The 17,497-nt window shown below is 41.5% G+C and overlaps 2 pseudogenes; both read left to right on the top strand.

The window, feature by feature from the left end:
• The first annotated feature begins 12,618 nt into the window (after nucleotides 1–12,618).
• LOC125526087 lies at nucleotides 12,619–12,703 on the top strand (annotated as a pseudogene).
• Nucleotides 12,704–12,802: 99 nt separating this feature from the next.
• Nucleotides 12,803–12,887, top strand: LOC125526088 (annotated as a pseudogene).
• Nucleotides 12,888–17,497: the final 4,610 nt, after the last annotated feature.

The raw sequence follows: 17,497 nt of genomic DNA, 5'->3' as shown, positions 1-17,497 counted from the left end.
TAATCCACCTCAGTCATATCGTAGCAGTGCTTAGGCGAAGCCCCACGTCGGTAGAACATCATCATCGTCACCACGCCGTCGTGCTGACGGAACTCTCCCTCAAAGCTCGGATGGATCAGAGTTCGAGGGACGTCATCGAGTTGAACGTGTGCAGAACTTGAAGGTGCCGTGCGTTTGGTGCTTGATCGGTCGGATCGTGAAGACGTACGACTACATCAATCGTGTTGTGCTAACGCTTCCGCTTTCGGTCTATGAGGGTACGTGGACACACTCTCCCCTCTCGTTGCTATGCATCACCATGATCTTGTGTGTGCGTAGGATTTTTTTTTGAAATTACTACGTTCCCCAACAGTGGCATCCGAGCCAGGTTTATGCGTAGATGTTATATGCACGAGTAGAACACAAGTGAGTTGTGGGCGATACAAGTCATACTGCTTACCAGCATGTCATACTTTGGTTCGACAGTATTGTTGGATGAAGCGGCCCGGACCGACATTATGCGTACGCTTACGCGAGACTGGTTCTACCGACGTGCTTTGCACACAGGTGGCTGGCGGGTGTCAGTTTCTCCAACTTTAGTTGAACCGAGTGTGGCTACGCTCGGTCCTTGAGAAGGTTAAAACAGCACCAACTTGACGAACTATCGTTGTGGTTTTGATGCGTAGGTAAGAATGGTTCTTTCTCAGCCCGTAGCAGCCATGTAAAACTTGCAACAACAAAGTAGAGGACGTCTAACTTGTTTTTGCAGGGCATGTTGTGATGTGATATGGTCAAGGCATGATGCTATATTTTATTGTATGAGATGGTCATGTTTTTGTAACCGAGTTATCGGCAACTGGCAGGAGCCATATACTTGTCTCTTTATTGTATGCAATGCAATCGCCCTGTAATGATTTACTTTATCACTAAGCGGTAGCGATAGTCGTAGAAGCATAAGTTGGCGAGACGACAACTATGCTACGATGGAGATCAAAGTGTCGCGCCGGTGAAAATGGTGATCATGACGGTGCTTCGGAGATGAAGATCACAAGCACGAGATGATGGCCATATCATATCACTTATATTGATTGCATGTGATGTTTATCTTTTATGCATCTTATCTTGCTTTGATTGACGGTAGCATTATAAGATGATCTCTCACTAAATTATCAAGGTATAAGTGTTCTCCCTGAGTATGCACCGTTGCGAAAGTTCTTCGTGCTGAGACACCATGTGATGATCGGGTGTGATAGGCTCTATGTTTAAATACAACGAGTGCAAAATAGTTGCACACGCAGAATACTCAGGTTAAACTTGACGAGCCTAGCATATGCAAATATGGCCTCGGAACACTGAGACCGAAAGGTCGAGCGTGAATCATATAGTAGATATGATCAACATAGTGATGTTCGCCATTGAAACTACTCCATCTCACGTGATGATCGGACATGGTTTAGTTGATTTGGATCACGTGATCACTTAGAGGATTAGAGGGATGTCTATCTAAGTGGGAGTTCTTAAGTAATATGATTAATTGAACTTAAATTTATCATGAACTTAGTACCTGATAGTTTTTTCTTGTCTATGTTGATTGTAGATAGATGGCTCGTGCTGTTGTTCCGTTGAATTTTAATGCGTTCCTTGAGAAAGCAAAGTTGAAAGATGATGGTAGCAATTACACGGACTGGGTCCATAACTTGAGGATTATCCTCATTGCTGCACAAAAGAATTACGTCCTGGAAGCACCGCTGGGTGCCAGGCCTGCTGCAGATGCTGCTGACAACGTTAAGAACGTTTGGCAGTGTAAAGCTGATGACTACTTGATAGTTCAGTGTGCCATGCTTTACGGCTTAGAACCGGGACTTCAATGATGTTTTGAACGTCATGGAGCATATGAGATGTCCCAGGAGTTGAAGTTAATATTTCAAGCAAATGACCGGATTGAGAGATATGAAGTCTCCAATAAGTTCTATAGCTGCAAGATGGAGGAGAATAGTTCTGTCAGTGAACATATAGTCAAAATGTCTGGGTATCATAATCACTTGACTCAACTGGGAGTTAATCTTCCTATTGATAGTGTCATTGACAGAGCTCTTCAATCAGTGCCACCAAGCTACAAAAGCTTCGTGATGAACTATAATATGCAAGGGATGGATAAGACAATTCCCGAGCTTTTCGCAATGCTAATGGCTACGGAGGTAGAAATCAAAAAGGAGCATCAAGGGTTGATGGTCAACAAGACCACTAGTTTCAAGAAAAAGGGTAAAGGGAAGAAGAAGGGGAACTTCAAGAAGAATGGCAAACAAGTTGCTGCTCAAAAGAAGAAACCCAAGTCTAGTCTTAAGCCTGAAACTGAGTGCTTCTACTGCAAACAGACTGGTCACTGGAAGCGGAACTGCCCCAAGTATTTGGCGGATAAGAAGGATGGCAAGGTGAACAAAGGTATATGTGATATACATGTTATTGATGTGTACCTTACTAATGCTCGCAGTAGCACCTGGGTATTTGATACTGGTTCTATTGCCAATATTTGCAACTCGAAACAAGGACTACGGATTAAGCGAAGATTGGCTAAGGACGAGGTGACGATGCGCGTGGGAAATGGTTCCAAAGTCGATGTGATCGCAGTCGGCACGCTACCTCTACATATACCTTAGGGATTAGTTTTAGACCTGAATAATTGTTATTTGGTGCCAGCGTTGAGTGTGAACATTATATCTGGATCTTGTTTGATGCGAGACGGTTATTCATTTAAATCAGAGAATAATGGTTGTTCTATTTATATGAGTAATATTTTTTATGGTCATGCACCCTTGAAGAGTGGTCTATTCTTATTGAATCTCGATAGTAGTGATACACATATTCATAATATTGAAGCCAAAAGATGCAGAGTTGATAATGATAGTGCAACTTATTTTTAGCACTGCCATTTAGGTCATATTGGTGCAAGGCGCATGAAGAAACTCCGTACTGATGGACTTTTGGAACCACTTGATTATGAATCACTTGGTACTTGCGAACCGTGCCTCATGGGCAAGATGACTAAAACGTCGTTCTCCGAAAGTATGGAGCGAGCAACAGATTTATTGGAAACCATACATACAAATGTATGTGGTTCGATGAATGTTGAGGCTCGCGGCAGGTATCGTTATTTTCTCACCTTCACAGATGATTTAAGCAGATATGGGTATATCTACTTAATGAAACATAAATCTGAAACATTTGAAAAGTTAAAGAATTTTAGAGTGAAGTTGAGAATCATCGTAACAAGAAAATAAAGTTTCTACGATCTGATCGTGGAGGAGAATATTTGAGTTACGAGTTTGGTCTTCATTTGAAACAATGCGGAATAGTTTCGCAACTCACGCCACCCGGAACACCACAGCATAATGGTGTGTCTGAACGTCGTAATCGTACTTTACTAGATATGGTGCAAACTATGATGTCTCTTACTGATTTACCGCTATCATTTTGGGGTTATGCTTTAGAGACGGCTGCATTCATGTTAAATAGGGCACCATCAAAATTCGTTGAGACGACGCCTTATGAACTGTGGTTTGGCAAGAAACCCAAGTTGTCGTTTCTTAAATTTTGGGGCTGTGATGCTTATGTGAAAAAACATCAACCTGATAAGCTCGAACCCAAATCGGAGAAATGTGTCTTCATAGGATACCCAAAGGAAACTGTTAGGTACACCTTCTATCAAAGATCTGAAGGCAAAACGTTTGTTGCTAAATTTGGATCCTTTCTAGAGAAGGAGTTTCTCTCGAAAGAAGTGAGTGGGAGAAAAGTAGAACTTGATGAGGTAACTGTACCTGCTCCCTTATTGGAAAGTAGTTCATCACAGAAACCGGTTCCTGTGACACCTACACCAATTAGTGAAGAAGTTAATGATGATGATCATAAAACTTCAGAACAAGTTGTTACTGAACCTCGTAGGTCAAACAGAGTAAGATCCGCACCAGAGTGGTACGGCAATCCTGTTCTGGAAGTTATGTTGCTAGACCATGATGAACCTACGAACTATGAAGAAGCGATGGTGAGCTCGGATTCCGCAAAATGGCTTGAGGCCATGAAATCTGAGATGGGATCCATGTATGAGAACAAAGTGTGGACTTTGGTTGACTTGCCCGATGATCGGGAAGCCATTGAAAATAAATGGCTCTTCAAGAAGAAGACTGACGCTGACGGTAATGTTACTATCTATAAAGCTCGACTTGTTTCAAAAGGTTTTCGACAAGTTCAAGGGATTGACTACGATGAGACTTCCTCACCCGTAGTGATGCTTAAGTCTGTATGAATCATCTTAGCAATTGCTGCATTTTATGATTATGAAATTGGCAAATGGATGTCAAAACTGCATTCCTGAATGGATTTCTGGAAGAAGAGTTGTATATGATGCAACCGGAGGATTTTGTCGATCCAAAGGGAGCTAACAAAGTGTGCAAGCTCCAGCGATCCATTTATGGAATGGTGCAAGCCTGTCGGAGTTGGAATAAATGTTTTGATAGTGTGATCAAAGCATATGGTTTTATACAGACTTTTGGAGAAGCCTGTATTTACAAGAAAGTGAGTGGGAGCTCTGTAGCATTTCTGATATTATATGTGGATAACATATTGTTGATTGGAAATGATATAGAATTTCTGGATAGCATAAAAGGATATTTGAATAAGAGTTTTTCAATGAAAGACCTCGGTGAAGCTGCTTATATATTGGGCATCAAGATCTATAGAGATAGATCGAGATGCTTAATTGGACTTTCACAAAGCACATACCTTGACAAAGTTTTGAAGAAGTTCAAAATGGATCAAGCGAAGAAAGGGTTCTTACCTGTGTTACAAGGTGTGAAATTGAGTAAGACTCAATGCCCGGACACTGCAGAAGATAGAGAGAAAATGAAAGATGTTCCCTATGCTTCAGCCATAGGATCTATCATGTATGCAATGCTGTGTACCAGACCTGATGTGTGCCTTGCTATTAGTTTAGCAGGGAGGTACCAATGTAATCCAGGAGTGGATCATTGGACAATGGTCAAGAACATCCTGAAATACCTGAAAAGGACGAAGGATATGTTTCTCGTTTATGGAGGTGACAAAGAGCTCGTCGTAAATGGCTACGTTGATGCAAGCTTTGACACTGATCCGGACGATTCTAAATCGCAAACCGGATGCATGTTTTTATTAAATGATGGAGCTGTCAGTTGGTGCAGTTCTAAACAAAGTGTCGTAGCGGGATCTACATGTGAAGCAGAGTACATAGCTACTTCGGAAGCAGCAAATGAAGGAGTCTGGATGAAGGAGTTCATATCCGATCTTGGTGTCATACCTAGTGCATCGGGTCCAATGAAAATCTTTTGTGACAATACTGGTGCAATTGCTTTAGCAAAGGAATCCAGATTTCACAAGAGAACCAAGCACATCAAGAGACACTTCAACTCCATCCGGGATCAAGTCCAGGTGGGAGACATAGAGATTTGCAATATACATACGGATCTGAATGTTGCAGACCCGTTGACTAAGCCTCTTCCACGAGCAAAACATGATCAGCACCAAGGCTCCATGGGTGTTAGAATCATTACTATGTAATCTAGATTATTGACTCTAGTGCAAGTGGGAGACTGAAGGAAATATGCCCTAGAGGCAATAATAAAGTTATTATTTATTTCCTTATATCATGATAAATGTTTATTATTCATGCTAGAATTGTATTAACCGGAAACATGATACATGTGTGAATACATAGACAAAACTGAGTGTCACTAGTATGCCTCTACTTGACTAGCTCGTTGAATCAAAGATGGTTATGTTTCCTAACCATAGACAAAAAGTTGTCATTTGATTAACGGGATCACATCATTAGGAGAATGATGTGATTGACTTGACCCATTCCGTTAGCTTAGCACTTGATCGTTTAGTTTGTTGCTATTGCTTTCTTCATGACTTATACATGTTCCTATGACTATGAGATTATGCAACTCCCGTTTACCGGAGGAACACTTTGTGTGCTACCAAACGTCACAACGTAACTGGGTGATTATAAAGGTGCTCTACATGTGTCTCCAAAGGTACTTGTTGGGTTGGCGTATTTCAAGATTAGGATTTGTCACTCCGATTGTCGGAGAGGTATCTCTAGGCCCACTCGGTAATACACATCACTCAAGCCTTGCAAGCATTGTAACTAATGAGTTAGTTGTGGGATAATGTATTACAGAACGAGTAAAGAGACTTGCCGGTAGCGAGATTGAACTAGGTATTGAGACACTACAAGAAATATGTCAACTTGTGACCTTCTGTTAGTGACCCTGGAAGAATTGGTCATAGATCTATGACCATTTCAGACCAATTGGTCAAAAGTTGTTCGGGGGGCTCCAAAACCTAAACTATAACAACCATTTTGGTCAGAAAGGTCGTAATTTCCTTACACGAAATGGTCATAAAGCAGATAGCACTGGTCTGCTGCCTTATTTCTAGCTGATCATGACCAATATAGATGGTCATAACCTTGTAAATTGTGGTGGGTTGCTATGACTAGGCACCACCTCATCAGTTTTGCCTATGTGTCATGTCCATGTGGCAGTTTTTGCCCTAGGTTGTGAAGCAACCTATATTTCTGTCATTCCCAAAATTCCCAAAAAAATCTCATAAATTCTTTGGGTCATATCTTCATCAAATATGTAAAAATCCTTCCTTGCCTAGTTCAAAACTAATTCAACAATATTCATTTTCCTATTCTGTTCACGACAGCGCTTTATGAAGGAAGTGCTATTTATATATTCTTGATTGCCCTCGGAATTTTTGGGCACTCTTTCCTATCCAAATCATTACCGCATGACAAAATTCAGCTCCACTTGCCTAGCAAATCTTCCTCGGCAAATTTCCAAAGTTTTTGTCCACCTAGAAGCATTGTGAAGGAAGTACCTTTTTTATATATCCAAATGACATGAAATTTATACAGTTTCTTCATATGCCCAAATTATCACCCTCCTCCAAATTGCAGCTCAGGAAAATTATCTATGTGAGCCCAGGTTCAATTTATATTTTATGGCCAAATTGGCACGTTGCAAAGCAAGTGTTATCTAGACCCCTCCTATTAACCTCAAACTCTTTGGGCACTCTTCCATATCTAAATCATTTCCACATGATAATATTCAGCTCCATTTTCCTAGTCAATCTTTCTCAGGAAATTTTCAAAGTTTCTACCTCGAGAGAAGCTTTGTGAAGTAAGTACTAGCTAGGCTTACCCAAATGATCTGAAAATCTACCAAGGCATAACCATACCTATGTAACTTACCTACACCAAATTTGAGCTCATTTCATTCATCCAATTTCTCTCACTAGTTTTCCCAAGTTTCTGTCCATAGAAGAGCATTGTGAAGGAAGTACCACTTTGGCATGTCCAAATGGTATCAATTTTCTACGGTTCTTTCCAATGCCCAAATAACCATCCTCCACCAAATTTCAGCTCAATCCATTCATTATTTTGAGCCCAGCTTCAACATTCATATTTCTTTCCAGTGTGGTACTTTGCAAAGCAAGTACCACCTAGGATCCTCCTTTTGATATGAAAATTTGCAAAGACATTCTTCTTAGTAGATGAGCATCCTCAGCAAAAACTCATGCCCATTGGCCATGTGCATTTCCCGTACCGCTAATCAAACACTTGGCTGCTAATTCATGTTTGAGCATCGATCGGTCTCCTCGTGAGAATCTTATGTTGTAATTTTCTTCTTAGAACCTACCTGGGGAGTGCCCAACCCACTAGACATGCCTAGGCTGCCCAGAACACATGGCAACGCTACAGTCACGCGGTGACCACGCGTCGGGCATGCGAGTTTACGCGCTCTAGAGTTGGGGGGCCTTGGCGACCGCCCAAACCTCGACGTATCGCCATCAAACCATGTATTTATGATTAAACAGGTACTTATGTAACTATAAATGATTTTTGGAAAAAATAAATAGTAAACTATGAGGCAGCTGCAGTTCAAATTTGACCCGTTTCCTACTGAATCGGCGGGAATTTGTCTTTTTCACCAGAGGTGGATCAAAACTTTTGACGCCCAACATTTTTGTCAATTGTGCATTAAATATGTCCTACTATTTTATAAAAATGATTTGGTCCATTTTTGCAACAATTATTTGGGAGGTCCTTCACAAAAAAACCTCCTTTTGGACACTCGAAAAATGGAAAATGGTTTTTTCGTCCAAAGAAAATGAAAACTTCCTTAGGCAACATTGTTTGCCATTCCAATATACACCCTTGTGCACAATATGGGATCATTTGAACAAATTATGCCATGAATGTGGCCATAAGATTGATCATTTGGCTTGAAAGCCATTGATCTCCACACGTGATAGCTCGTTTTTGAGAACACTTTTTTAAAATAATTGTCGTATTACAAGTTTGTTATTTTTCCTAGGAACTTGGCCACATATAATGACACAATGCGAAGGTTTCCCAATTTTTTGATTTTTTTTGAATTTTTTATGCCCGTTTCAAAATGCGGTCAAAACGGCGGGAATGACCGTTCTTAGCTAGTGGTTGAATCTTGGATTTTTTTTGGTGTTTCTATGATTAAATAGATACTTATGTACCTAGAAATGATTTTTGGAAAAAATAAAGAGCAAACTAGAAGGTAGCTACAGTTCAAATTTGACCCGCTTCCAGTTGAATCAGCGGAAATTTGTCTTTTTCATGAGAGGTGGATCAAAACTTTTTACACTCAACCATTTGGTCAATTATGAATCAAATATGGCCTAGTATTTTATAAAAATGATTTTGTCCAATTTTGCAACAAATATATGGTAGGTCCTTCACAAAAAGAACTCAATTCGGGCACTCGGAAAATGGAAAATGAATTTTCTGTGCAAAGAAAATGAAAAATCCCTTAGTCAACATTGTTTGGAATTCCAAGATGCACCCTTGTGCACAATATGAGATCATTTGAACAAACTATGCCATGAATGTGGCCATAAGATTGATCATTTGGCTTGAAAACCCTGAATCTTCACGCATGATAGCTCATTTTTGGGAACACTTTTTAAAAATAATTGTCGTATAACAAGTTTATTATTTTTCCTGGAAACTTGGTCACATATAATGACACAATGCGAAGATTTTCCAATTTTTTGATTTTTTTGAATTTTTTATGCCTGTTTCGAAATGCGAGCAAAACGGTGGGTTTGACCGTTCCTAGCTAGTGGTTGAATCTTGGAATAATTTTGATGTTTCTCTGATTAAATAGACACTTATGTACCTAGAAATTATTTTTTGAAAAAATAAAGAGCAAACTATGAGGCAGCTGTAGTTCAAATTTGACCCGCTTCCTACTGAATCAGTGGAAATTTGTCTTTTTCACCAGAGGTGGATCAAGGCTTCTCACACCCAACCATTGGGTTAGTTGTGAATCAAATATGGCCTAGTATTTTAGAAAAATGATTTGGTCCAATTTGCAACAAATATATGGTAGGTCCTTCACAAAAAGAACTCAAGTTGAGCACTCAAAAAATGATTAAAAATAGCTAGAAAGATAAAAAATGCATGAAAATTTGTGATCATCCATAAAATGTGGTCTAACTTTAGTGATAAATCTAGTTGAGCCATTTTGGAAAATATTTTTGATAGTTGCTTCACAAAACCTCCTAGTTTTAGTACTTAGAAACTATTTCAAATCATAAATTTTCTGAACCAATGAGAGCACTTCCCACGGATCACCCCAATGTAGCCGATCTGAACCGTCCACATCCGACGGATCCAATGGCTCTCACTCACCTCTCAGGTCTCTCTCTCCCTAACCCAAACCCTAGCAGCCCCCTCTCCTCGCTCCATCCAGATCTCTCTCCCGCGCCGCCGCCTGTCTCCTCCTTCCTCGTCCTCGTCTCATCGCCGCCGTCGTCACCTCCTCCCCGTCCCTGAGCTCCTTCTACGACGTGCCCTGATTGAATCAATCCCTCTCCCCTCTCCTCCCAATCCCGATCCAGTCCTCTCCCCGCCGCTCCAGCCCACCCACCAAACTGATCCTGATTCTCCTCCGGTCAAGACCTTCTCCCCCCCGATTCCCCCCAATCCCAACACCACCGACGACATCCATCCATCCGCAGCTCTCCCTCCTGCCGTGGGGATGGATGAGGAGTTCCTCGCCCCTCAACCACCCATGGATGGATGTGGACGGGGCCAGGACGGCGCCGGCGCTGGATCTGCACCCACCTGCGTCTCGACGGGGCAGCACAACGGAGCACGCGACTGCGACGCCGCCCTCGCCGGGATGCCACCACCATGCGCCGGAGCCATGGAAGACGAGGAGGAGTGCCTCCCTCCGTCGTACGAGATGCCATCATGGAATCCAAGAGGGAGAGGAGGAGCATGGAGGTGTCCCTCCGACCCACCCTACTGACGACTGACGCCATGGAGGTGTCCCTCCCCTCCCCTCCCCTCCTCTGCTTCTTTTGATTAGATATGATCTGATTCATGAAGGGGGTTTGTGCAGTCTATCACCATGGTAAGCCGAGGTGCTGCGGGTGTCGAGGAAGACGATGGTTCGGGTGTGATACTGAAGAGAGGATAGTGTGCAGAGGGGGAGGATGTCGGTTCATCCCCCTATCCGAGGTGCTGCTTAGATTACTCAAGGGTAAAATCATCCAACCTGTCCCAGTTTGGCTGCTTGGTCCACTCTGGCTCCATTCCGGCCTCGGTGTCCAGTGATTTAATTTGTGGTTGCATAGTAGCATCAACATTGTGTGCTAATGTTTAGCACAAATGATGTACATACGGTGTGTATTTTTCTTCAGTCACAGAAGTTAGAATAGCATATTCACTATAGTTCTACTTGCAACTCAACTAAACTGCAGCACAGTTCGAATACTTGATAGGCTTTACACTAATACATACTTTACATGTTCAAGCAAATCCGATGTGAAACTGGTCATCTTGTTCATGCAAATCCAGACACTCTAATGCATTATCTTGTATTGTATTAGTATGATAAGTATGTGTTAGGTTTGTCCAGTCCATCAATGTCGGTAAATGTGTTGTGGTCTATGCATGTGTATAGATTTTTTATTTTGTTGGCTATTGCAACACTTGGATTATTTATTAATATAACCCAGCAACGATGCTTCCATTTTAACACATGTACTAGTGTGCTAAAACTACTACTGTACCTGCTTCTTCTTAGCCTGAGTAGTACATCAGGCTTGCATTAACTTGTGTTAATTGTATTAACTTGTAGCCTAGTCATTGCAATCATCTTGTGTAGTCTATCAGAATCCATTCTCCTGCTCTTTTTCTTGTACTGTATGTCATCCATTGTTCAAACCTGTTGGTAAGTTCTTGTAGTGTGTCGCTCTGTTCAGAAGTGCATTTTTATTTTAGGATTTGCTTCCTATGTGGTACTGGATGGCTGAGTATTAAAATAATTTGGTTACTATCGGAAGCACTTTAATTCTATGGAATTAAACTTTGAGAAGCATGCATGCATACATATATATGTGTGTGTGTGTGTGTGTTCAATTTGTCTGGACTACGTGATGGCATCCTATGATTTTGTTCAACAGCTTTCGTATTATCTTCTTATTTCTCTTGTCCTTGTGCAGCAGGATTTGATTCTGTACAAGGGGTTCATCGTGCCAGGCTCCTCTTTTTTGATGCTTCCATGCAACGGTGGTGGCGATGGTGCTGTTTGGCATCGGCTACAAAAACACCCTGCCATGTCATGTCAATCAAGTTAATTATATGTCGCTCTTTTCATGTTCTGCTTCATACATACATGCATATGTGATGGCTCCCTGCCTCCCTGTCTGCTACATCTCCGCTTGCATAAATAAAAGAGAAGAAAGAAAAACTCAGCTTAAAATAATTGTAATGAGCAGCACATGCCTTTCATTTTACAAGATGGTCATTGTATCATGATAACTGGATCATGTCTATGCCACATACAAATCATTGAGCAGTGTTCCTGATGCTGATGGCATGTTACCTTGAATAATAATGTTGACAGGAGCATTTTGGATGCACATTTGCGACTTCTTGCTTGAATCCCAAAGTTTTAGATCAACGTGGGGTTCAATGTTTGCTTTCCATTCTTATTGTCCGTCTTAGATCATTCCCAGTTCACTGAATCAATTTGCTTGACCTACCTATCAGGCTAGCTCACATAGCTGTATCTGCCATGTCCTTTCTAGTTGGACATGCGCAAGCTATGTTTTTACATAAGCTCATTTGAAAATCACATACTAGTAGCAGCAAAGTTTAGTGCAATAGTTGTCTGTCAACTTTCAGTGCCAGCTGCAAAATTCAGTTATGCACAAGCACCATTTAGTAGCAGCATAGGTATATAGCATTCATTTAGCGGCAGAAAAATCCAGTTCATTTTACTCGCTGCTCTCTTTGGCATTTACAGTCTTGGACTCTCTGGCTGCTCCTCCTCTGGCCAATGGTGAAGCGCCGATGAGGCCAGCAGCAAGGCAATGCGGCGGGATCGTGCTCCCGTGATCGTCTGAGGCGCATGCTCTGCTGCTCAAGGTACGATTACCTGTTGATTCCATGGTCTTGATGTTTTTCTCCTACATGGTTCGGAAGGTGAATCTGCCATTTGAGAAGTCAGACTGTTTAGGGAATTTCCGTGACGATGATGATGTTGTGCTGGGCAGAGGATGTGAAACATTTAGACCGCTATGGCCTTTCCGGTCTTTGATGATCTAAAATTGAGCTTTTTAAAACTGATGCCTAGCATGCTATCAATGTTTTTTTGTTCCTCATCTAGAGATGCAGCTCTCTGTGTTGGTTTGATATAATGTAGAGGAGTTGCATGTGAATCGTTTGTCAGCTGAGCATATGATGTTACAAGGAGATGCTACTGAGATTTACGTCGTTGAAGTATCTTAAACCGAGCTTTTTTTAAAACTAATGCTTGGTTGATCTAGTTCTAGTATATTAGTTGGCTGTGAGGGTCTACTGTTGTTGGTGCTATGTTGTCATTTCTTTTTACGTCATTGAAGAATAAAAAAGATAAGCATTTCTCCAGCCAATGTCTGAAGTAGCTGCTGATGTGTAGTCATCGGCTGGACCTATGCATTTCATCAGAAGTTAGATATAGCTTGGACTATACTTCGGAATAGAATTGAAAATTTTCTCTTTCGTTTATTTGTCTTCAATTCTTTGGATCAAACGACTCTCTTGAACACATGTTCGTTAGTGTGGTGATGGTTAAACAACTACAGCAGATCGACGTTTTTTTGCATTTTTTCATTTCTCAACCTTGGATAGTTTGCCAAAAATAAACCCTTAGATTCGTTACCATTCCTTTGATAATAATTTGTTGAGGTCGCTAAGTATTTTTTAGCAGTAATAAACATGGCTCTTTCATGTTGCAACCCAACAGGAGCACCCCTATTTGTCTGCGTAATACACATATCTGCTCTGCTGCTCTTAGTTTTAACTAGCCAACGCAAGGATGATGCCAACCATCGATGTTAGATTTATTATCCATGTTGAAGTGTAGAGCAAGAGCAGGTTAACGCGTTTTATTTGCCCTATGCAATTCTGTTGTTTTATATGCCCTTTCTAGTATTGTACAAACTGATGCAAGCTGATGCATTCCAGGCATAAACAAATTATTCTATAAGATCTCTAAACCGATGCAAACTTAGCAGTAGCAGTAGTATACTTCAGGAAGTTCTGTTCATTATACTAATGCCTCAGCAACAGTATACTAGTGTTGCTATGGTTATCCATACTTCATTATTTTGTTATCCATACTCCTAGCTGCTTATGTATCTGTTTATTATTCTGTTCATTATTCTTTTCCTACTTGTTTATGCTAGAAGATATTGCTTTCATTGGCAGCCATGATAACATAATTTCCTCTCTTCTACAGGAGCTCTAGGCTGAAGAAGTTCGAAGAAGGGAACACTTCATCTTTGTAGCTAGTTTTATCTTCCTGGGTGTTTTATGTTCCTGGGTGTTTACTTCATAGATGTTCCTGGGTGTTCCTGGGTGTTTACTTCAGAGATGTTTCTGGATGTTCCTGGGTGTTTACACTTCCTGGGTGTTCTAAATTCCTGGATGATGTGAACTAGCACATGATTGTAATATATATAATATACTCATATTGGTCGCCATTTATGAAAATTTGTGTGATTGAAATATTGGAAATGTTGATTATTTATTGTTTTTTGAGGATCAGATCATTAATTGCTGATACATCAAAATGAAACAAATACTATTTGGGCCCTAAAAAGGCACAAATCAAACAATTCAGGAAAATGAACAAAATCGCTTAAAAATCAATTGTGAAAAGCTGAAGGCCAAGAAAATAAAAAGGCCTAGGCCCAAAAATGAGAAGGCTTCATTGTTGGGCTTGGCCCATCTACCTAGCCAAAATTAATATGAGAAAAAAACACAAATAGGCCGAATTGTTGGGCTAGGCCCATGTAGAAAATCGAATTGGACCGGGCTGAATCTTGTGCCACGTCAGATTGCCACGCTGGATGCCTACGTGGCCTGGGGAGGTTGCTAGTGACCAAAACGCCACAGTAGACGTATTTTGGTCATAAACGTCTACGACCATTCCAGAAGAAAGGTCGCTATAGTCAGTTTACGACGGCCAGCTTTTGACCTTATGTTTTTGGTCACAAAAAGGTCACAAATGGAAATTTGTGACCATTCAGTGACTAATAGTGGTGGTCACAAGTTGACATATTTCTTGTAGTGAGATACAGACGATCGAATCTCGGGCAAGTAACATACCGATGACAAAGGGAACAACGTATGTTGTTATGCGGTTTGACCGATAAAGATCTTCATAGAATATGTAGGAGCCAATATGAGCATCCAGGTTCCGCTATTGGTTATTGACCGGAGACATGTCTCGGTCATGTCTACATAGTTCTCGAACCCGTAGGGTCCGCACGCTTAAAGTTCGATGACGGTTATATTATGAGTTTATGTGTTTTGATGTACCGAAGGTAGTTCGGAGTCCTGGATGTGATCACGGACATGACGAGGAGTCTCGAAATGGTCGAGACATGAAGATTGATATATTGGACGACTATATTCGGACACCGGAATGGTTCCGGGGGTTATCGGATAGATACCAGAGTACCGGGGGGTTACCGGACCCCCCCCCGGGGGGGGGGGGGGTTATTGGGCCTCATGGGCCCAAAGTGGTGGAAGAGGAGAGGCAGCAGGAGGTGGCGTGCGGCCCCCCTTGCCCAAATCTGAATTGGGAAAGGGAAGGGGTGGCGGCCCCCCTTCTCCTTCCTTCTCTCCACCTCCTCCTCCCCCTTCTCCTAGTTGGAATAGGAAAGGGTGGCAAAACCTACTTGGAGTAGGATTGCCCCCCTTGGGCGCGCCTCCTCCTCTTGGCCGACCCCCTCCACCTTCCCTCCTTTATATATGGAGGAGGGGGCACCCCATAGACACAACAATTGATCTCTTAGATCTTTTAGCCGTGTGCGGTGCCCCCCTCCACCATAATCCACCTCGGTCATATCGTAGCGGTGCTTAGGCGAAGCCCTGCGTCGGTAGAACATCATTATCGTGACCACGCCGTCGTGCCGAGGGAACCCTCCCTCAAAGCTCGGCTGGATCGAAGTTCGAGGGACGTCATCGAGTTGAACGTGTGGAGAACTTGGAGGTGTCGTGCATTCGGAGCTTGATCGGTCAGATCGTGAAGACGTACGACTACATCAACCGCGTTGTGCTAACGCTTCCGCTTTCGGTCTACGAGGGTACGTGGACACACTCTCCCCTATTGTTGCTATGCATCACCATGATCTTGTGTGTGCGTAGGAATTTTTTTGAAATTACTACGTTCCCCAACAGATACCCCCTGTACCAAAGTTGAGCATCAAACTTTGGATTCTCTACCACATTCCTTCCTTGTCTATCTTGTATGCTTCCGTTGCGTGCTTCTCTAGTCCATCTCTTTAAGAGATAATGTGTTGGTAATGTCTTTATATTCATCAAGTCAAGAACTTTGAGACCATGTCCACACAATATTCCTGTCCTACTGAACATTCCACAACTACATGACACTGTTTTGGTCAAAGGATCACCAATCACTATGTGCTCCTCCTCAAATTCTAAATCACCATGCAAACTCCCAATAGCAACCCCAAATTTGTTATTTCCATCCAACACTCTAGCGCATGCAGCCATGGATCTCTCATATTCACTTTTAAAAGATTCAAAGATAATTGGAGTGTATTCTTTGCTTGCTAGCACCAACATAAGTGTGTGCATCAGGATTCTTGGCAACTTCTTCCTTTGATCAAATTCAGATTGCAATTCCGTTGTTCTTTTTACCTCCACTGTCCTCTCAAAATGCATCAAGAACCGAACAATATGAAAATCTGATTTCAAATGGTTTTTCAATGAATTGTTGAAGCTCTCACTAAGTTGTGTACTTCTCACTCCCAAACTGAACACATCACACATATAACATTCAACCCATTTTTCTTCCAACTTGTAGATACTATCTAACCATGTTTGCTTGTGGACTTTACTTCTCATATTGTTAAATTCCTCTTGAAACTCTACTTTGTCCTCATAGCCATACATGCATTCACCAAAATCTGTGAGAATATGAGACTCTTCCTCTTCATCTTCACCGCTGCCTTCACCCTCCTCTTCATCTTTTTCTTGACCCTTCAATGGACATAAATGCTTAACAACATTTTGCATTATTGAAAGGTGCACCATCCATGATATGATTCCGTGAAGAATTTCTCTATAGATTTCCCCATTGCTGCATCTTGATCCGTATAAATAGTTCTAGGTTGCCTCCCATTATGTGAAGCTAGAAAAGTCTCAAAAAATCCATGTAAATGAGTCACATGTTTCATCAAATAGCAAGGCTGCACCAAAAATGGTGGTTTCTCTAAACTGATTGAGTCCAAGAAAAACACCAAATGGCCTATATTCTTTATTTGTGCCAAATGTTGTATCAAATGTGACAAGATCACCAAAGTGTGCATAATCAAGAACCATTTTAGCATCATCCCAGAATATGTTGGCTATATCTTCCTCACAATCCAACGGCAAAGAATATTGGAAAGATGGGTTCTCAATCATTTTGTCATGAAAATACTTCAACATACTACCGGCTTGACCGAAAGCCAACTCTCTTTGCTGCTTGCTTCGCAAATAATTCTTTTGATCACGACAAGTGTAGCCGAGATTAAATGGTCCACCAACTCGATGACAAGCAAGCTCATGTGCAGCTTTGGGCATGATTCCAGAATCCTCAGCAGCTTCTATTTCAAAAGCTTGTAGTTCCGAAATCTTCCTTTGTGATGCCATCAAGTGACATGTTTGTGGAAATTGAAGGTAATGATTGTGTTCCAACACAAGATCTGTAACTTCGTAATTCATTGCTACTCGATCGAGTGATATAATCATGCGAGTTTTGCAATTTGTTCTTTTTTCAGCTCTAACACGCTTTGGCTCATGATCGATTGTTATCCCTTTCTTTCTTATACTCTCATTGGAACAAACAAATTTGCATGAAGTCACTTGACC

Source organism: Triticum urartu, chromosome 7, assembly GCF_003073215.2.
Source record: "Triticum urartu cultivar G1812 chromosome 7, Tu2.1, whole genome shotgun sequence".
NCBI classification, from domain to species: Eukaryota; Viridiplantae; Streptophyta; class Magnoliopsida; order Poales; family Poaceae; genus Triticum; species Triticum urartu.
This window is presented reverse-complemented; position numbering and strand designations above follow the sequence as displayed.